The sequence below is a fragment of the Rattus norvegicus genome, chromosome 9, assembly GCF_036323735.1.
Source record: "Rattus norvegicus strain BN/NHsdMcwi chromosome 9, GRCr8, whole genome shotgun sequence".
Lineage (NCBI taxonomy): Eukaryota > Metazoa > Chordata > Mammalia > Rodentia > Muridae > Rattus > Rattus norvegicus.
The window spans coordinates 91,201,007-91,223,410 of NC_086027.1; positions in this window are offsets into that span (position 1 = coordinate 91,201,007).

Here is a 22,404-nt window from a genome sequence, read left to right on the forward strand (position 1 = left end):
GCTGACTGGTTTTACGGCGGTAATTGTGTTAAGGGATTATGGATGTGTGGCTATGTTTTACTTTCTGATATTCTGAAGTAAGACAGGCGTGTGCTGGTCAGCCTTTTACCATCGAGATCCTATAAGCTGTACATCAAAGGCTTACCAAGGTATAGGAAATTGTCACTGAATGAAAGAATCAAGCCAATAATAGCTACTGATGGGCATCTAAACACCAGCAAAGCATGGTCCCTGCCTCACAGGGCTTCAGTTTTTAGCTACGGAATGAAGGAATTGTCTGAGACATTAGAGAAGCAACAGAGAGGAGACAGCCCCCCATCTCTTTGGGAAGTTCATATACCTGCCACTAATCCATTGTGCTAGGAGAAACGTGTCTACCAAACCAATGGGCCCTGGGAAGGACTCGGATGGCACAAAGACAAGCCAAGGACACAAAGGCATGTGAGTGCAGAGCTGTGTGCAGCTCATGCTAACAAAAGGCACTCCCCGGCAGTCAGCCTCGGTTCACGATGGACCTCTTACCCCATGTGAAGTCATTTTGGCCTCCACAGGCAGTGTGGTCATTCAGGATTTTAAGCCAAAAGATAAGTCTCACTTGGATGAAACTTAGAGGGTGACTAGAATTCCAAACTGGAGACATCTGTAAGAAGCTAGGTAGAAATCTGTGAGAGCAAGAAGCTTGGAGAGGAAGTGGCAACCCACACAAGCAGAGATGTGAGTTTCAATCTGGGGAAACAACCAGACAAAGCTTGGACACCTGGTGGCTTCCACTTACCAAGAATGAGAACCCAGAAGGAAACACCCCCTCTGCATCCAAAATAATTCCCAGGAGGGATCTAGGCACATTCCAGCCCACCGAGGGTAGAGGTCTTGAAAAGGACATTTAGATAAGACCATCACAGTAACAGATTAGAATAAATGCAAAACTTTGTTCATGGCCCCCACTGAGCAAGGCTGTTCCAAAGACATTGATATACCGCCAGGTGGGAAGAGGAATGATAACTTTAAGATAATATGCTCTTCTGTCCCAAGAATGCTTTTCCTATTACCTTCTGGACCATTTCTAAATGCATCACTAATCCTTGTAGTATTCACAAGAGGATCATGGGATCTATACTTCGAGCTGCTTCATGCTCACTATCTCAGGTAGCTAAATTGCCCGCCTTATTCAACCAGTCCTAACTTACTTGAAGCGTGTTAATATTCTAACAGCAAGGCTGAAGGGTTTAACGTGATGTAGCAAGGCAAACATGTGTTCTAACAGTTCAGCTATTCCCAACCACCTCTTCCTAGAACATGTTCTCGTGCCAAGTTCATGATGAAATTTCAGGAGGCCTGCTTTAGGATGATAGATATAGATTCTGGAAACGTAAGAATAATGTAAATTAAGAAATGAGCTTTGATTTCAGACACTCGAAAAATATTTAACACGTACAGCATTGAGCTTAAAATCAGATGGGTCAATAGGAAAAATTCTGCTACCTTGAGAAAGCATTTGATGTTAAGATAGAGATGTTCAGCCCTGGTTATATAGTGAGTCCCAGGCCAGGCTGAGACAATGTCTTCAAAGCAAAACAAAAACCATGTTTCTTTTTAAAAGGCTGAACTTCTAGCACTTCTGGAGCTCCAGGCGATTGCCAGGATATTGAAGCCAATGTGGGGTTATGTAGTGAGTTCCAAGCCAACCTGAACTACAGACTAGGGTGCTCTCTTAAAACATAAAATAGGATAGATGTTATTTACCAGAAAATTCTCTTAAACTACCATCCTACAGACAGCCTTCAGAAAGGGAAAAAAGATGCTCAATGTATTCTGCATAAAGGAGTTCATCACTGACCAAACGATGGCAAGGAAAACACACCTTAGAAATACTCTTATTTTCTTTGGTTTTTCGTGTTGAGTATGAGTACGTCTGTGGGTGTGTGTGTTTGCATATGTACAGAAGGGCCCAGGGAAGCCAGAAAGGGGAACTGGAGTTCCTGGTGACTGTGAGCCGACTGAACTGGATGCCAGGAACTAAATTCAGGTCCTCAGCAAGAGCTGTAAGTGCTGTTAGCCACTGAGCCATCTCCCCAGCCTCAGAAACAAAATTTTAATTGAGTTTTTCTTTCAATTATTCTTAAGTGCACTGAAAACTGAGCTCTGACATGAGGGTCTCTCAGGGGGGAAAAACTCCCTTTCCATTAAAATGACAGTTTTACTTTAGCTGAGGAAGGTGAGTTTCGAGAAGAAAAAAAAACCTTTCTAGCAAAACCTTTCAATTTGTGATTTGTAGACATCCCTGACTTGATAGCAAGCAGAGCTTTTGGTAAGGAGAAAGTCACTGCAAATTGATGTGGATCCTTTCCGTGTATGGGAGCTGCTAAGTACCAGTGTCAAACAGCTGTCTTGCCATGATGCTAATAAAATATAAAGAATGTTTGAAAATTGGTGAGACAGATGCTCCCATTTAAAGAAAAAAACAAAACACATACACTCAGGAACACAAAATTCAGATTGGATATGGTCTTTGTTTTCTGTGCAAGCGAGCCCCCATGCCTTCCTGGTGGGGTGACCCTGACATAAATGAATCTTTTTACCTAAGTTTAATTAAGCCAGCCCTTAATTTTCTCCCAAGTGCATAATGATAGCCCTGTCACTTCCGGAGTGAGCCGCCCGTGTGGAGGAGGAGCCTCGAAGGTTCTCCTGGGGAGGAGAGCTCTTGACTTTGTATCAGGCTCTAGCTTGCCTGAGTAAGCCCCATGTGGCTTCAGTCCCATTAGCAGAAGGACAGGCTGGCCCCCAACTGGGGGAAAGTGGTCTGTTTGCAAGTTCCCTGGGAAGGGGAGTCAATTTTTGTGAATCACTACCTTAATATTCATTAATAGCTTTTAGGCCCCTAATCCCTTATTGAATATATTTTGCTCTATAATTGCTGCTTTTCAAAGGGGTTGCCAAAGTAGGCACTTCCATTCTCTGTGAGATGCAGAGGAGAACATAATGTTTTAAATTCATCTGTGAAGTGTTTATGCTAATGTCGAGGCTCCGGAACACAGGACTGCAGGCCTTCCTGCATAATGACCCATTTCTGCTTTGAAATGATTCCTCTAATGCTGGCAGTGTAGAAAGGTTGCTTTTCTTTTCTTCCTCCTTTTAAAAAACCTCTTTGGGCCATGGTCTCACAATTATTTAAAGTGCCTGGCTTTAAAAAAAAATAGATTATAGAGGGAATCATTTTGAAACACTGAAAATCTCTACTCCATAGCTTCATTTCTTGGTCTATTTATATTTTTTTTTCCTGTAAAATCTAGCCAGAAGCCCAGTGGATTACAGAGTAATTGACTTCAGTTGTTTGAGACTCTATTGACCAATGAATGAAGTTGATAATCTGGTCTTTGTCATTCGCTTGCTTTTCTGGGAATTAACACATGTTCAAATAAAGCCTGTCCTCCCATCATCTCAATAAAAGGAGAATGTGGTGGGGGCCAAACAACTCCACGTGGGCAGTGTTTGCTTGCTCTGTGGAGGGGAGGAGGAGGAGGAGGAGGCTAGGAATAACCGTGCTGAGACAAGGCATGGCTAACAGAGTCTAGAGAGAGCACCATTGAGTTTGCTAGAATAGTTGGGGAATCTTCTCCTCCATTGGGATGTCTGCCTTGACGCCTGTTGGCATGTTTTGAATTCTCTAGCTGTGCTTCATGCAGACCTGGCACCTGCTGGTTTTCCGGCGCTGGGCCTGAACTTCTTTCAAGGTGTCCGGTGCCGGGCCAGAGGAAAACTGCAGGTCTGGATTCACCGTGGTCAGCCAGAAGCTGTACTTGTTTGCAAAAAAGTGACAGGTTCCCTGCCGACCCTGGCATTCAAGGAATGGTGCAGCTCTGAAGTCCTCGAGGCAGCTGCCAGGTGACATCAGCGCCTGCCCGCCTCCTTGGTCCCCAGCTCCAGTGTGCTACCCAGACAAGAATAAAGAGTTAGGACTCAGCCACTCCAGACCACCAGGACAGAGTCAGTAGCATGCCCAGGTCTGTACTATAAAACTCTTCCTTAAGTCACTTCATAATGAACAGTTAGTTTACAATCTGCTGAAGAGCAGTAGGACGTGTGATGTGTATGCATTCCAAATGGAGCCATTTTCCCCGCTGGCTGAGATAAATCCATCTTCTACCAGACTTACAAAAAATAATTGATGAGAAAGGATAAAAGCAATAATGATGGCCCTAAATCTCAGCAGCCTAGACTCTGCAGTAGCTTAGATGACCTCGTACCCTCTGGTTTCTACACAGGACTGCTATCTCGTCGGGAATAAGGTCGAAGGGCAGGAGACTCACCATTAGAAATGAGTACCCGATCCAGAGGCTCCTCCACGTCTGTGGACACGGTGGGATGGACTGGTCCTGACTGTGGACAGCCACCGCCTGGGCTGGGGCCTCACACACTGCACAGCGGCTGACATAAGGGCGGATCTCTTCCTCCGAGAGTGGCATCATAGGAAGAGGAGCTGCACTGGACAGCCAGTAGGACCTGTCATTTCTCTGGGCATAGTGGCACACTTGGTGGATGTTGCAGTAAGCAAAGGGCAGAGTGCTAAACACAGGAAGACAAGATCCTGCCAAACCTTGGAGAGAAGAGGATACACAGTGGGTGAACAGCCTGCTGTGTGCGAGCAGCCAATGGCTCCCACATGTGACACCTACGGAGAGCCATGCCAGAGCTAACTGCTGCTTGGGCCACCTCCCTGATCTGTGGACCAGATTGTGTCATTCAGTCCTCTCTGGAGCCCAACAACCCTCCCAGGCTAGGGTGAGCATAGATACATTTGTCTTAATACAAATGAGCAAACAGATGGTCACAGAGGAGACAGAAGCCCTGAGGTTGAGAGGCGAGGGTTGCCCAAAACTCCCACAAGGATGACTGGACTTTATTCTAAGGTGGGACATCCAATGTGAAAATGATTGCACCAGGTTTGGAGATGGTGGTGACCACACCAAGAGGATGCTGAGATGGAGAGCACCAGAGGCACAGAGCTTCAGCTCAGAGCTCCGTGGTGGCTTGTGGGAGCCAGGGAGAGTGTGTCTGTGTGACTTCATCTCTTGGTATCTGAAGATAATTCAGACCACAGGGTGTGGGCTTTGGCGATCTTGTTAAGGGGCTTCAATTTTACCTAGAGGTTCTACAGAACTTTTAGGTAAGTGTTCCAGCCCAACCAGGGCGATAAAAGTACCAGTATTGGGGGAGGGGAGAGAAAACAAGTTCAAGATAAATTCTTCTCCTCCCCACACCTGAAAGATTCTAGGCATCCAAGGAAGGCAGCGTGGGGGCAGTACCAAGACGAAAATAAAGATGGGCATCTGAACATCTGTCACTCGTGGGCCTGACACATCATCATCCTCTTACGAGCATGGGACCAGCCTGGTGAAGGTAGTAAGACCCACCTAGCTGTCAACTACCCCTATTGGCTGACACACCTCCTGTATCCACCATTCCTGCCACTGTTATCATATGCCTTGGCACTGAGTCCTGCGGCTTACAAATCTGCTGTTGAAAGATGGGAAGGAACACGGAGGGCTGAGGCTTAAAGGCTTGTGATCTCCAAATAAAACAAGACAGGGTTAAAGGTTGGCGCTTGCCAGTGGTATAGCGTAACCCAGCAAGTTCTGCCTTCAACCAATTTCATAAACATGGGAGCTCAGCGTGCCCAGGTAAGTAATTTACATTTAGTAGCATTAAAAGTAGCGATCCGTAGCACAGTTACATCTTTCCTATTGCCAAAGAGGATGAACAAAAAGAACAGTCAAGCCTCCTGCTTGTGGTGTTCCTTTAATCTCAGCTCTTAGGAAGCAGAGACAGGCAGGTTTCGGGGAATTTGAGGCCAGCCTGGTCCACACAGTTCCAGGTCAGCCAGGGCTACATAGGGAAACCTTGTCTCAAATGAAAAAAAAACAAAAACCAAAAACACTACCACCACCACAACAACAACAACTGAAACAGCCAGAGTTGGGGCCAGTCTGGGACCAGTGGGAAAGGTCCAGGGCAAGCCTCCAAGCACAAGGACCCCTCCCTTCCAGGAAGAAGAAAACTGGTTTGGCTCCTGGGACAGCTGCAAGCCAAACTGTCACACAAAGCTACCTGTGGCTTCCAACCAACACCCCCACACACACCCACTTGGGAAAGTCTTGAATGGTACACTGAGTCCGATATGAAAGTTGTTTCGCTCCACCAAATGCGCACAGTACCCTGCCTAGTGTCCATTGTGCAAATTCTGCCCCAATTGTTTGCAGGGTATATAACTCCCTAAGTCTGCTCAGGACCATCTCCCTTTGAAGTGGGACGACCCCGACATGTCGGAATGATTAAACTCCTCTTGCTTTTACATCGATCACCGCCTCTGTGAGTCTCATTCAAGAGGTCCCAGAAGAGGTTCAATTTGGACCTCACACAACATCATCAACAACAAAACAGTAATAAATAGGCAAATAGTAGCCAGTGACCAGAATGAGCCTCTGTGGCATCTAACAGCATCATGAGAATTAGCATGGCAGGCTCCTTCCTTCCTCCCTCCCTCCCTCCCTTCCTTCCTTCCTTCCTTCCTTCCTTCCTTTGGTTTTTTGTTTGTTTGTTTGTTTGTTTGTTTGTTTGGTTGGTTGGTTGGTTTTTGTTTCGTTTCGTTTTGTTTGTTTTGTAAAGCTGTGCAAGATCAGTGCTTAAGAAGTTGATGGATCTGTAAGGTTAGCTCCTAGGTTCTATTCTCTGAGCCATAGCATGAATGAACCCATATAGCACGTGACAGCTTATCCTTGGGGTATCCATACCAAGATCCTGATTGTGTGCCTTCTCCTGTCCTTCCAAGTATAACAAGCTGTACCCTGTCCAAAGCCGAGGCATGCCCACAGGGCAGGCCGGTTCTTGATCTGTCTGACTGTGGAGAACCAGGAGGAAGCCACTGAGGTATCCAGGGCCAAACCCCTTGGGCCCAGGATCACCAGTCATACCAGGAGGACCTAGAGAAAGAAAGAACAAGAGAAAGTAAAAAAAAAAAATCCACATTTAATAAGCATTTTCAAGTACCTCTGTTTCAGCATCCTGCTCAAAATCAGGAAGCAGAGGGGAGCAGGACACCCTGCCCCTCCAGATTGACCCCCAAGTCCATCTATAGTACACAAAAAATACAATTCCTCCAGCAAAGCCATTGCACTTCTGCAAGGCTGATCACTCAACTGAGAACTGAAAATAATTTTAATTGTTTATGAACTAAACATGTAGTCTCTGTTCCTTGCCAGTTTCCCTAAATGATACAGTATAGCGACCCGCATAGGGCTGGTATCCCTTTGGGTAAAACAAGGAATCCAGATCCCCAGGAACTCCATTAAGGCCCACTATATCTAGAACCCAGAGTTGGAGAAATGGAGCCAGGAGGATACTTGGAGAACCTTACTGAGGCAGCCTAGCCAGTTGGCAAGCTCCAGATTCAGTAAGAAACCTAGGATGAAATACCAGGTGGGGAGCAACTACAGAAAAGCCACCACACTCATACATGCGCACACATGCATACATGCTAAATACATGGAAGTGTGCAGGTTAAATTCAATGCTCATCAGAGAACTTCAGAGCAATTCAAGATTTTCACCTCTTTGTAAAGAAGAGGTATCTTAGAAGCTGCTCCCCTACAGTGACTAAGGATAGAAACATCTCCTAGGCGATTGGGATTTATTAGCAAAAGATAGGAAACATGAAAAGCCCTCCCTGGTATTCAAGGTAAAGCTGTGTGCACATCCACACTGGATGCTGCTGACAGCAAAGACTGCCAGGGCAGAGGAAAGAGAAGGAAGGGAACTTTTACCCGGTGCTCCAGTACGGCCCGCCTCTCCAGTGTCACCATTGCGTCCCGGAGGTCCTGGAGATCCAGGGATGCCGTCCTGGCCCCGCCTACCATCCAGGCCAGCCTCTCCTTTGCACCCTGCAGGAAATTTCATGGTAGTGACAGTGGTAACTACAGCCTGTACATCCCATGAGCTGACTCAGAGCCTCCTCCCCGACTTTGATGACATTGGATCTACTCATTTGGTCTACTCAAGTGCATGACATTGGCTTATGACCTCCACAGAGCAACTGGGGCAATGGAAGTCCTGAAAGGTATAATGAATTGACCTAGATTATGACATAGTCTATTAAAGAGTTAGGTCATATCTGTAGCTGTAGACTTGGGAAGTGTTGAGAGGGAGGTTATTCCATTTTCTTCATTATTGTTTTGGCTGGTTGGTTAGTTGGGTGGTTTTTGGTTTGGGGTTTTGATTTTTTGCTTTTAGAAAACATTGAACATGTAATGCCTTTATGTTCAAATATTCTTTCATGATGATGTTTTTAAAATCTGGATGGAGGAGTGGAGGAATGAGTTAAAGGTATTAGGTTTTTTTTGTTTGTTTGGTTGGTTTTTTTTTTCTTTTTTCCTTTTTTTTTTTTTTTTTTTTTTTTTTGGTGGTGGTGGTAGTGTTTGGTGGTTGCTTTGAGATGTGGTTTCTCTGTGTACCCCTAACTGTCCTAGAACTTGCTCTGTAGACCAGGCTGGCCTCGAACTCAGAGATCCACCTGCCTCTACCTCACTAATGCTTGGACTAAAGGTGAATGCCACCACTGCCCAGCTTAGGGTTTGGTTTCCAAGAACGGGTTGTTATCAAGGGTTTATGACGTGCTCGTTTCAAGCTAACCCCTTCATATGAATTGTCAAATGAGTCTTCATATGACATACGACCCAGCCACATACAACCCAGGCTGCATTTACCCCAGGAGGGAGAGAGAAATGTCAGCAGGCATAGAGGGCACACACCTGGCAGCAAGGGCAGAGGTGGTGTCCATCAGCCCCCACCCCCGGCCTTGACAAGCTTCAGATGCATCTTTGTGGATCTTGGTGCAGCCATGCTAATCTTGCAGAGTATTTTAACTGCTTAGCATCCTTTTTCTTCCTCCAGTTCCTTAACTGCAGTTCCTATGGGGTCATGCTAGCACCCTTATGTGGCCGTGTATGCCCACTCCATGTTTCTAGATGCTACCTGTTAAAGTCCTTCCTTGAATGAGCTTATCACTGGCTGGTGCGTACCACCCTTCTTCCAAGTTCATATTGAAGTCCTAAACCCCAGTGGCTTAGAATTGTCTGTATTTGGCAATCGTGTCTTTAAAGATATGCTCAAGGCAGCTTGAGCTCCTTAGAGTGGTCAAACCCAATCTGGCTGGGGTCTCTATAGGAAAAGAGAGAAGGCTGCCATGTGCAGTGGACTCTCTAAAGAAACCAAACCCATGGCTGCCTTAATCTGAGACTTGCTCTCCAGAGTCAAGGGATAAGGTGTTTGTATAGCTCACACTCTGTTCATTCGCTACAACTTGCCAGAGCAAACAGAAACTTAACTTGAGACCGGCCCTTCAGCCAAAGGAGATGGGAGGTGGGGTTCCTTTACTGATGACATAGGGACTGACCTAAGAGACTGTCCTAATTCTGTCCCCTCAAGCATCTGCCCTGTACTGAAGAACGCTGCAGGGTCTGGGTTTGGCAAGCCAGCAATATCACGGATGGCAGACATCACTTCCTACCCTGTGCAGCTCTAAAACCCTTCCCTTTAGAGTGTTTCCCTCTGCTGCTCCAGTATAGGCTGTGCTGGGGTTTCATACTCTTGCTCTAGTAACTGGCATATGGATTCCTCAAGATGGATTTCTCAAAGATCCAAAGGTGCTGCCCAGTATGGGTGCTGGGATGTGAACTCTGGTCCTCATAACTCTTTGTTAGCTTCTAGGTTTGCTTGTTTTGAGGTGGAGTTTCTCTGTGTATCCCTTACTGCCCTGGAACTTGCTCTGTAGACGACTCCGGCCTCAAACCCAGAGATCTGCCTCTGCCTCTGCCTCCCAGCAGCAAGCCCCTAACCATTGAGCAATCTCTCCAGCCTCTTCCTGCCAACTCAACACCATAAATGGTGCCCAAGGAACTTATATTAAGGAACCAGTACCTGCAATATTTATAGCAAACGGATTTACTACGCATCCTGTCACTTTGTGAAGTCATCAGTGACAGTTAACTTACAAGTCTCACAATCAGACTCTGACATGAGGAGACGGCGATCTCAGCCCGAGCAGAGTACCTGATGCAGTCAAGTTTTGTAGTGTCCCTTCCTAGCCATCATACTTCCCCTCTGAAATAATCACAGATGCTTAAGTATGAAATGCTCACCACCCAGGCAGACTTGCTTTAAGAGTTGCTTATCAGAGTGAAAAAGTTAAAACCACCTTAAATAAATTTAAGGTGGTCCCAGAACAGCAGCAGCACCTAGAACTCTAAGAAAAATGAACCTCACTGCCCAATCCACACTTGAGAAGCCAGAAAGTCTAGGCTGGAACCAGCAATGTGTAATTTTTAAAAAGCTCTCCAGGGAGGAGGGGTAAAATGGAGGAATTCCTGAGTTCCAAAAGGCTCGAAATTCCAGGCTGTCTCTTATCTCCAGGCAAGTTCCATTGCCCCTGCTAACGTTCAGGTCTTTGGGGCTGTTATCAGGACTTTTACTCTTCCTTGGCCTGCTGCTCCAAGCACAGGGCCTTGCTGGATTCATTTATTTCTTGCAGAGCGCTGGCACCAAAACAGTCGATAAATAATTCATGAAAGTGGTGGTTAAATGAATTATGGCACAATCAAATAATGCAATATTCTGCAGCCTGCGCAGACAATATTGTCGGAAAATATGTAATGATACAGAACTAATGGTTAAGACCAGCAGTTTGCAAAAAACAGGGTGGCAGAGCAGACTCTTTACAAACGTGCAGAAAAGTGGACAGACATACGGCCCACTGGGCCTTTTTAAGCTGTGTTTACTTTCTTTGCTTTTCTCTTTTGCTTAAACATCTGTAATAAGTTTGTTGTGGTGGTGGCAGTGTGCGTGTGTATGTGTGTGTGTGTGTGTGTGTGTGTGTGTGTGTGTGTGTGTGTTCACCTACTTATGTGTACCGTTGTGCCTGAGTATGCATTCATGTAGTGACCAGAAGTTCGAGTCTTCCTTGACAATTACCTTCCTTGCTGTCACCCTCCACTTGGTTTGTAGGCAGAGTCTCTCACAGAACCTGAAGCTCGCTGACTTACTGAGACTGACTGTTGAGCAAGTCCCAGGGCTCCTAGCTGGGTCTGACTTCCTAGCACTGGGATGCTGGTGAGGGCACACTGACTGCTGCACTCAGCTTTATCAAGGGTTCTGGAGGATGAAACTCAGAGTCTCATGGTTATGCAGAAAGCACTTTACCAAGCCCAGCGGTGACACATGCCTCCCAAGGCAGAGGTAGGAATCTCTCTGTGAGTTTGAGACCAGCTTGGTCTACAAAGCAAGTTCCAGGACAGCCAGGGCTACAAGAGAAACCCTGCCCCCAAAAACAAACATACAAAAATAACAGAAAGGAAGATGAGAGACAAAAGAAAGAAAAAGAGAGATGGAGAGAATGTTTGAGAGAGAGAGACAGAGAGAGAGACAGAGAGGCAGAGACAAAGACAGAGAGACAGAGACAGAAATAGACAAACAGAGAAACAGAGAGACAGAGACAAATAGAGAAAGGAAGGACAAAGCTTTAGTAACCAAATCATCTCTCTAGCCCCACAATAAGGTTTTAGCTTCTCTCTCTCTCTCTCTCTCTCTCTCTCTCTCTCTCTCTCTCTCTCTCTCTCTCTCTCTCTCTGTGTGTGTGTGTGTGTGTGTGTGTGTGTGTGTGTGTGTGTTAACTTCTCCTTAGACTTTCAATAATCCACTATCCTTCCACAAACAGTTCTCCACCTTAGGTGTTTCTGTTTCCCAGGGGGACGCTTGATAACATCTGGAAGCATTCTTGGTTGTACAAGGTTAGGAATCCAATACTCAATCCTGGGATAGACTAGGGACCCTGCTCAACTGTCCACAATGAGTGGCCCTTCACAGAACAGATTACCTGACCCCCAAGTCAACAGCACTAGGCTGAGAAAGGCCACTCTACACTGTGGTGGGTAGTCAGGGCATCATGTAGTCCTTCATCAAGTATTTAGCAGAAACCAGCCATGACCCCAAACCCTGTGACGATCTGACGGTGGGCAATTAGAGGCCTATTCCTGGACTGTCCTGGCCTTTAGGGCAGTAAGAGAATAAGTGATTGGTACAAAATTCCATTCCACTTCCACAGCCTTTGGCACTGCACTGAAAAGAACCATGTATAGCCAGCCAGTGGAGGAAGTAAGGGAAGTGCAGTACTCCACACACGAATGCTGAGCACAAAGCCACCTCGACTGGTCTGAAGAGCTCTGTGCCTTCCAGAGGCCCAGGACTCCCCATAGCTCAGCATAAATTTCCCAGTGTGGGTGGGATACGTAAGAAGAACGTAAACTCCATGCAGAGTGCTTTTTGCCAGGACAGTTTGGTTTGTGTGCCAGCAATGGTCCTCCTACCCCGACAATGACGAGCAATGCCAGGTAGATCAGTTCCAGGAACAGTGCTACCATTTGCAGTGTGTAGAAACACCCTGCCTTTTCCTTCTCCATCTTCTGCACGGTTCCTTCCCTTTTCTGTCCAGCTGTTTCTGCTCCCCTGGCTCCCAATTCCATTGCTCTTGTTTGCTTGGTTGGTTGGGTTTTATTGTTGTTGTTGCTGCTGCTGCTGTTGTTGTTCAAAACCAAGCCAACAGTTATGAGAGCAGGGCGCCTACTCCGATGTGCTATGGGGTTACCAAGCACATCGTCCACAAGCTGGCCAAATCTAAAAGATTTCAATAGGAGTTCAATGGAAGAATAGAAAGGTCATGTGGATCTAGAGTCCAGTTCTATACACACACACACACACACACACACACACACACACACACACACACACACATGTGCGCGCACACACAAAGGAAGAAGAAAGTTTTCACAGATTTGCTATCATGAGCTCTTTAGATTCCTCTTGAAGAACATCATCAAGAAACATGTAGATATTCATTCTGACAGTGAACTCAGAGAAAGAAGCTCATACCTGGTCCAGGCAGGCCTCTCTGTCCAGGGTCCCCCATAGCTCCTTCTGGTCCTCTGGGGCCTGGCACTCCAGGAAGTCCTGGGATTGGAACACAGGAATCCACATCTACAGGAGGCCCAGGTTCACCTGCAATTGAAACCACCGCTGTGGAATGGGTTCACAGCTCCTTCTACACTCTCTGGTAAAGGATGGATTCCTGACGCAGTGCTAAAATCATAACAAGAGTCTTCAACTGTCCACTGTGAATTGCACAATGGTGGGAATTTGCCTTGCTCCCTGCCGGGACACACATAAATCTTCTAGAAAGCCTTTGTGGATTAAATGACTGGATGACAGCTGCAATGAGAGATGGATGGCCAGCGAAAGCAGAAATAGAAATGACTGGCTCTTGGCTGAGGTAACAATACTTTGATGACCTTCAAAGGATTTTCACCCTTTGTACCATTATTTTCTAGTGAGCTAACCACAGTTGTCACTGCAAAAGGAACCTGGGGTCCCTGAAACTCAGCTTAGCATGTTCTCATTAGACTGAAGCCAGGTGGGTTTGCCTGGGACCAGCTACCCCTATATAATTCAAGATGGCTGGAGGCTCTCACACAGTGATTTTCCCACCTTCAATGAAAGTTGAAATGATCTGCAGGGGCCACAAAGATAGACTATTACTGCAGCTCCCACCCCACAGAATACTGTGGTCCTTGGTAGTCTTGGCAGTGTCCTCAACATTGGGCTTGATAAATCCAACTACAAGGGATTTTTCAAATGGTTTGTTGATGGGACCTCCGGGAATTTCTGAGGTGAAACCCGAGGCTTGGAATGATTTTAATTCTTCAGGGAGTTCCAGAGTCAGCCAGAGCTGAGAAAGTAGCCCTACAGAGCTGAGTTCTGACTCGAGCACATTAGAATCCTCAGCCAACTGGTTAGAAGACAGTTTCTGAGTCAGGAGGTCTAAAGTGGGATCTACATGTGCATTTCTAGAACATTCCCTAGTGAGGTGAGTAGTGTTGACCAGGCAATCTGACCTTGAGAACCACCACACGGAGGGACCACACTCTTAAAATACAGCTTATATTTACATCAATACAGTCTGCTCCCAAAAGTTTCAATCAGTCGCTCTGAAACAACCCAGAGATCACAAACACCACTGAGCCAGCACTGAAAGCCTTGGGTATATCAGGACCTGTGTGAAGTGTTTATCACTCCATTCACCAGACAACCATGCCGTGTGCTGTATTTTTAAACTATCAGAGGTATGGAAACCCCAGGGATAAGTTATACATGTACAGTTACACAGTCCAAACACCGCAGAGTCCATATTACAATCTAGAAGGCTCTGATTCTAAACATAGTTGCCTCACTAGCATACCATTCTATCATACTGCCTTAAGCTCGCTCTCTGTCTCTGGGTTTCTGTCTCTCTGTGTATCTCCATCTGCCTCTATTTCTCTGTGTTTCTGTCTCTCTGTCTCTGAGTGTACATGCATGTGTGTGATGTTCCTGAGACCCAAGGATACTCACATGCTCTACCATTGAGTCACAGCACAGCCAAATATATAACAAAGAACTCATGTGTGTCATATATTCTAAGGAAAGAGGTGTTTAAGAGGACACCATTTGGTTAATTACAAAGTTAAAACAAATGTGCATAATAATTTTAAATAGCAATAATGAGGGAGAAAGAAAATCTGAGAAACTGTAGCCATGACCACGGAGTATCAACCCACACAATACTTACTGTGCCTTTACAGAATGGACCGGAAGTCTGTAAGATGCTTGAAATTTAACCTTTTGTAAAGCTTGGCGTGAAACTATAAGCAACAGGAACCCAGAGAACGTTTTACAGTATTCCCAGCTTAATGTTAACACTTGACTTTGCCACAAGGCTACTGAGAGAGAGGCTCAGGAATCTTTCCTACTTTCCTAGGATAAACTGGGCTTTTCCAAGAAGAGGGCAGGCTGGGAGAGCTTAGCTGGTTTATTGTTTGTTTTAGTTCTTTTGGCTTTTTGAGGTAGCATCTCACTAAACCACAGAGCCCATGGCAATTTCTATCAAAGAACCTTTCTGGATCAGTCTGCCAAGTGCTAGTTACAGAGCGTGAGACGCCTCTCCCCCTTTAGCTGGATTTAGGTAAGGATTGTGATGTTATCTTCGAATGGATTTCAACTTATCACACCAAGAAGGCAGACGCATCCAACATTAGTTTTAAACTATAAATATTTAAAATAACATGCTTGTTTGAACTTTTTAGTTCTGTTTTCCTTTACCTTTTAATAACAAAGAAGCTGAAAGAAAGGGTATAAAAATATCTCTTCTAAAATCCCTAAAAGCAATATATGGGTCTCTTTTCAGGGTATTTTCTTTAGAGTAATAACAAATCCCTGGAAAGAAAAAATGCACATCTTTGTAAATTTTTTCTCTTTTTTTGGGGGGTGGGTGGGTAGGTTTAAATTTTCTTTCATGTGTATGGGTGTTTGATGGCATGTATGGGTATGTGTCATGCCTGTGGAGGTCAGAAAAGGTGTCACATTCCTTGGAACAGGAGCTATGAAAAAGTGTGAGTTGCCGTGTGGGGGCTGGGAATCTAACCCTGGTCTCTGAACCGGCAGCCAGTGCCCTCGGCTAATGAGCCCTCTCCACAGCCCTCTCAGCTTTTGGTAGATCTTTGAGAAAAGGTCTCAGTCTGTAGCCCAGGCTATCCTATGGCAAATTTTCTTGCCTCGGTTTCCAATGCTGGGATTGCATAGATGAACCATCACGCATGCCTGCTTTTCCCTGTTGGGGAACATGTTTTAAATACAAAACCACACATTGCTTTGCACGACAGAGTATTATGTAAATATTTTTAACACATGAGTAAATTTGTTTCTTGAAAATGTACTTACGTCTCTTATAGGTGTAAGGAGTCACTTTTTTAGTAACTGGGTGTGGCTCCTTTTGGAGATGCTGTGTATGTTTACCTTGTAGGGGTCCTACAAAGGAGCTACACTATTGTGTGCGGTGCCATCCAACGAGAGCTGTTACACTTAACCGCCTGAACTAAAACTCTGTCTACCTCACCTTGACAACCTGTAATGAGGGTCATCAGCAGGACTCTAGTATGAGGTTACTATAGCTGTAGAGGAGAAGCCAGACAGTAAAACCTTTGATGACTATACGGAAAACCATCAACGTGATCCATTATATAAACAAACTGAAAGAACAGAACCACATGATCATTTCATTAGATGCTGAGAAAGCATTTGACAAAATTCAACACCCCTTCATGATAAAAGTCCTGGAAAGAATAGGAATTCAAGGCCCATACCTAAACATAGTAAAAGCCATATACAGCAAACCAGTTGCTAACATTAAACTAAATGGAGAGAAACTTGAAGCAATCCCACCAAAATCAGGGACTAGACAAGGCTGCCCACTCTCTCCCTACTTATTCAATATAGTTCTTGAAGTTCTAGCCAGAGCAATCAGACAACAAAAGGAGATCAAAGGGATACAGATCGGAAAAGAAGAGGTCAAAATATCACTATTTGCAGATGATATGATAGTATATTTAAGTGATCCCAAAAGTTCCACCAGAGAACTACTAAAGCTGATAAACAACTTCAGCAAAGTGGCTGGGTATAAAATTAACTCAAATAAATCAGTTGCCTTCCTCTATACAAAAGAGAAACAAGCCGAGAAAGAAATTAGGGAAACGACACCCTTCATAATAGACCCAAATAATATAAAGTACCTCGGTGTGACTTTAACCAAGCAAGTAAAAGATCTGTACAATAAGAACTTCAAGACACTGAAGAAAGAAATTGAAGAAGACCTCAGAAGATGGAAAGATCTCCCATGCTCATGGATTGGCAGGATTAATATAGTAAAAATGGCCATTTTACCAAAAGCAATCTACAGATTCAATGCAATCCCCATCAAAATACCAATCCAATTCTTCAAAGAGTTAGACAGAACAATTTGCAAATTCATCTGGAATAACAAAAAACCCAGGATAGCTAAAGCTATCCTCAACAATAAAAGGACTTCAGGGGGAATCACTATCCCTGAACTCAAGCAGTATTACAGAGCAATAATGATAAAAACTGCATGGTATTGGTACAGAGACAGACAGATAGACCAATGGAATAGAATTGAAGACCCAGAAATGAACCCACACACCTATGGTCACTTGATTTTTGACAAAGGAGCCAAAACCATCCAATGGAAAAAAGATAGCATTTTCAGCAAATGGTGCTGGTTCAACTGGAGGGCAACATGTAGAAGAATGCAGATCGATCCATGCTTATCACCCTGTACAAAGCTTAAGTCGAAGTGGATCAAGGACCTCCACATCAAACCTGATACACTCAAACTAATAGAAGAAAAACTAGGGAAGCATCTGGAACACATGGGCACTGGAAAAAATTTCCTGAACAAAACACCAATGGCTTATGCTCTAAGATCAAGAATTGACAAATGGGATCTCATAAAACTGCAAAGCTTCTGTAAGGCAAAGGACACTGTGGTTAGGACAAAACGGCAACCAACAGATTGGGAAAAGATCTTTACCAACCCTACAACAGATAGAGGCCTTATATCCAAAATATACAAAGAACTCAAGAAGTTAGACCGCAGGGAAACAAATAACCCTATTAAAAAATGGGGTTCAGAGCTAAACAAAGAATTCACAGCTGAGGAATGCCGAATGGCTGAGAAACACCTAAAGAAATGTTCAACATCTTTAGTCATAAGGGAAATGCAAATCAAAACAACCCTGAGATTTCACCTCACACCAGTGCGATTGGCTAAGATCAAAAACTCAGGTGACAGCAGATGCTGGCGAGGTTGTGGAGAAAGAGGAACACTCCTCCATTGTTGGTGGGATTGCAGACTGGTAAAACCATTCTGGAAATCAGTCTGGAGGTTCCTCAGAAAATTGGACATTGAACTGCCTGAGGATCCAGCTATACCTCTCTTGGGCATATACCCAAAAGATGCCTCAACATATAAAAGAGACACGTGCTCCACTATGTTCATCGCAGCCTTATTTATAATAGCCAGAAACTGGAAAGAACCCAGATGCCCTTCAACAGAGGAATGGATACAGAAAATGTGGTACATCTACACAATGGAATATTACTCAGCTATCAAAAACAACGAGTTTATGAAATTCGTAGGCAAATGGTTGGAACTGGAAAATATCATCCTGAGTGAGCTAACCCACTCACAGAAAGACATACATGGTATGCACTCATTGATAAGTGGCTATTAGTCCAAATGCTTGAATTACCCTAGATCCCTAGAACAAACGAAACTCAAGACGGATGATCAAAATGTGAATGCTTCACTCCTTCTTTAAATGAGGTAAAAGAATACCCTTGGCAGGGAAGGGAGAGGCAAAGATTAAAACAGAGACTGAAGGAACACCCATTCAGAGCCTGTCCCACATTTGGCCCATACATATACAGCCACCCAATTGGACTAGATGGATGAAGCAAAGAAGTGCAGACCGACAGGAGCCGGATGTAGATCGCTCCTGAGAGACACAGCCAGAATACAGCAAATACAGAGGCGAATGCCAGCAGCAAACCACTGAACTGAGAATAGGTCCCCTATTGAAGGAATCAGAGAAAGAACTGGAAGAGCTTGAAGGGGCTCGAGACCCCATATGTACAACAATGCCAAGCAACCAGAGCTTCCAGGGACTAAGCCACTACCTAAAGACTATACATGGACTGACCCAGGACTCTGACCCCATAGGTAGCAATGAATATCCTAGTAAGAGCACCAGTGGAAGGGGAAGCCCTGGGTCCTGCTAAGACTGAACCCCCAGTGAACTAGTCTATGGGGGGAGGGCGGCAATGGTGGGAGGGTTGGGAGGGGAACACCCATAAGGAAGGGGAGGGGGGAGGGGGATGTTTGCCCGGAAACCGGGAAAGGGAATAACACTCGAAATGTATATAAGAAATACTCAAGTTAATAATAAAAAAAAAAAAAAAAAAAAAAAAAAAAAAAAAAAAAAACCTTTGATGACCCCAGAAACCCCATTTACAAAACTATGCAGCAGCTTAACTCACAATCACAGCGGGGAGGGTAAATGACAGGCAAATGGGGATGGGGGAGGTTCTCCATTTCACTGTAACTCTTACCTCTGCAGCCTGAAGAGACGCAATGTCGAAAGGCAAAACCAGGCGACCGTTTTTTTCACGTGGTGGAAAGAAAATTTAAATTTGTGAGTGAGGAGCAACGGCTGAGCACATAAATAATAGTGTGAGGGCCATCAGTGACAAGCAGAGTGACGATGTATTTACATAAGGCAAAGTTTGCTTCGCTGTGATTGACAGCAGCAGCAACGATTCTGTACTAATGGAGTTCTCACCTTTGCAAGGGCTCGAAATGAAAGTCTCTTGGGAAACAGACAATTCGAGTTGATTTCCTATGGCACGTGTGTTCTGAATGAGTGCGTGTAGGAATTGTGGCACTTAAAGGCTTCTGGAAATTCTGTATTAATTTGTCACGTTTGATAGGTTATGTGCACAGAAAGGAAGCAAGGAGACTCCGAAAAGCAGGCCTCTGCCTACCTAGACTGTGACCCCTGAGGAAGTAGTGTGCTCTATTTGTCCTTTGGATTATGGCGCCACAAACATTGCAAAACAACCTGAATTGTTGCTGAATATCTGTGCTACTATTTTGGGCGTTTTAAAGAAACTCACACACATATATCCGTCTGTCCTATCTCTTCCCAATTCATTCTTACTGTTTAAAAAGAAAGTCTAAAATAATTAGGTTTAATAACCCCTCTTCCCGAAGGAACTAATGTAATTTTCAGAAAATAAACAAGATGTCTATTTCAGGGACAAGAAGTAAACATACGATCCTAATAGTAGTCTAATCCTCTGTCTCGCGGATTGTGTGTGGAAAACACACAAATATTTATTCCTTTATAAATAATATATTCAGTGTCAGCTCTTAATTCTTAAATGTATTTGTTCTGATCCTTTATCAAACCTGAGATTCGATGGGCTAGTTTGAAACAAATACACTCATTATATTAGAAAGGCTTAACTCACAAGTACACATCAGTTCTGGACTGACCCTCACAGTAACTGCTAGGATGGGGGGCTGTGTGGACATGCGTCAGGAGCTGATGGCCACCAAGAGCTTACCTGGAGGACCTACTGGCCCTTTTCTGCCTGGGGGGCCAGGTAATCCCTTCTCTCCAGGTGCCCCGGGAAGACCAGGTGGCCCTGGAAGCCCTGGGAGTCCCATTGGTCCTAAAGGAAAGATACAGATGAGGGACAGAAGTGAGCATTGCAGTGACTCTGGCTGGCTGGGTCTGCTCCAAGAAAGAGCAGGGCAGAGCCAGTGTGGAGGAGGAACATGGGAAAGCTGAGAACTCGCTCAGCAGGAGAGCCCCAGCGGTCAATGAGAAGGGTTCTAAAGCCAAAAGTATATGAAGTTACAAAGCCTTGTATCCTGAACCTTCTCTGGGGACAGCAAAGAACTAAAACTGGGAAGAAAGGAGAGGTACCTGGGGGTGAGGTGTCTTCATAGCTGGAGGTCCCCCCACTGCCACCTTCAACATCTTACAGTCAGGTCCACCGCCCATAGCATCCCTCCCTGCTTGGTCCATGTAGATGCTATTTAAGTTTGAGTTCCCTCTAACCTCCAGTGAGGGCCCAATACGTATTTATGGACTGGAGAACTCCCTGCCTTTGCTATAGGAAACCATGGACTGGCTGGTGTGCCTCATAGAATGGGAGTAAAACAGGACGCACAGATAGTGGTTTCATTAATTTTTTAATCTTAAAAAATTATTACGTGTGTGTGTGTGTGTGTGAGAGAGAGAGAGAGAGAGAGAGAGAGACAGAGAGAGAGAGAGAAAGACAGAGAGAGACGGGGGGGGTGCATGTGCATGCCGCAGTGCATGTGCGGATGTCATGGAATACTTTAGAGAAGCCAGTTCTCTATTTCCAGAGATTAAAAATTCCTTCATCAAACTTGTACAGCAAATGCTTTTGCAGTCACTGAACCATCTCCACAGCCTCACCTACCACAATTTCTAACATCGCCTCTGCCCTGGGCTAGGTCATCAGGATTATGCTGGCATGCTATTTTCCTAGATCGGAAGTGTATGTTCAGGTAAACACACATGCTCCAGCTGTCCCAGCTTCCTTTCTTCTTCTGAGGGCGTGTCCAAGTCTGATTGTGATATTCAATGAGCAGAAGCCCGCAGGCTTGCAGAGGTAACTTACAGCATCCCAGCTGATTTTATAGATTTTATAGAGACTTTATAGCTGATTTTATAGAGACGAAGTGCTTGCTGCACTGTTCAGAGACGTGCCCTTCGCAAGCCCACAGACAGCCTGTGCACTGTGGGTACCGCAGCACTGGGATGAGTTTGCTTTTTCCTCCGATTAATCCTTTGCTGTGTCTCATACTGGGCTTAGAAGGAAAGCAAGGTGCTAATTTCTGAGCCTCTTTTGGAAATTTCAGAGTGGGATTTTAGAACCCATACCTCTTTCTTATAAAATAAGGAAGCTACAAAAAAAATACTCAATAGTCCCTTCTCAACAACAACAACAACAGTAAAAATGTTCCGAGAAGCACCTCTTCTTTCTCAGCTACATATGTCTAGTGAGCACATGAAACAAAGTAAGTCCACACTGGGCTGGGCTGTAATAAGTTTGAAACACACACTGAGTGTCAACAGCAGGCAGGGTGTGTAGGACACTGGGGAGAGGGGCTGGGTTTGAAAGAAAGAACGGTAATATCTCCTTGGTGGTTTTATGCTGCTTATCTATTTAAAACAATAATATTTAAACACGCTTTCTTGAATAAAGTACAATGGTTAATTCCACTTGTTTATGTTTTCAAAAAAATGTTATGGGGAGTGGGCATTTTTGAGACATGGTCCAACTCTGTAACTCAGGCTGCCCCAGATGTGCCAAGGCAACCCATGCTGGTCTTGGACTCGTGGCATTTCTCGTACGTTGGGATTACGTGTGCGAGCCACCACACCTGGCTAGTTTCATGTCTCAAATGTGGCTTCTGCGTTTTTAATTCGCTGGTGTGAGGCTCCCTACATTCCTATTGCTCAGTTCTGGTGCAGAAGGTCCATCCTTTTTGTTTTCCAGCTTAGTTATTTGTGTATCACAAACCCTCATACCCTAGGCTGGCCTCCAATTCACTATATAGGCAAGAATTAGCATGAAGTCCAGATCCTCCAGGTGCTACCTCTCAAGTGCTCTACAAGAGAACACTGCCCCTCTAGTCTGTGACACACTGGACATCAAACTCAGGGCACACTACCAGGTCTATCCACTGTGTGCTCTTCTTTCAAGTTTTATTCAAACCAGATGACTTTTTAGAGGAAGCCAGGACATTTTAGAAATGACATCATCACTTCCACAAGAAATAGGAATGGTATTATTGGAAGGAAGACAGTATCCCAGA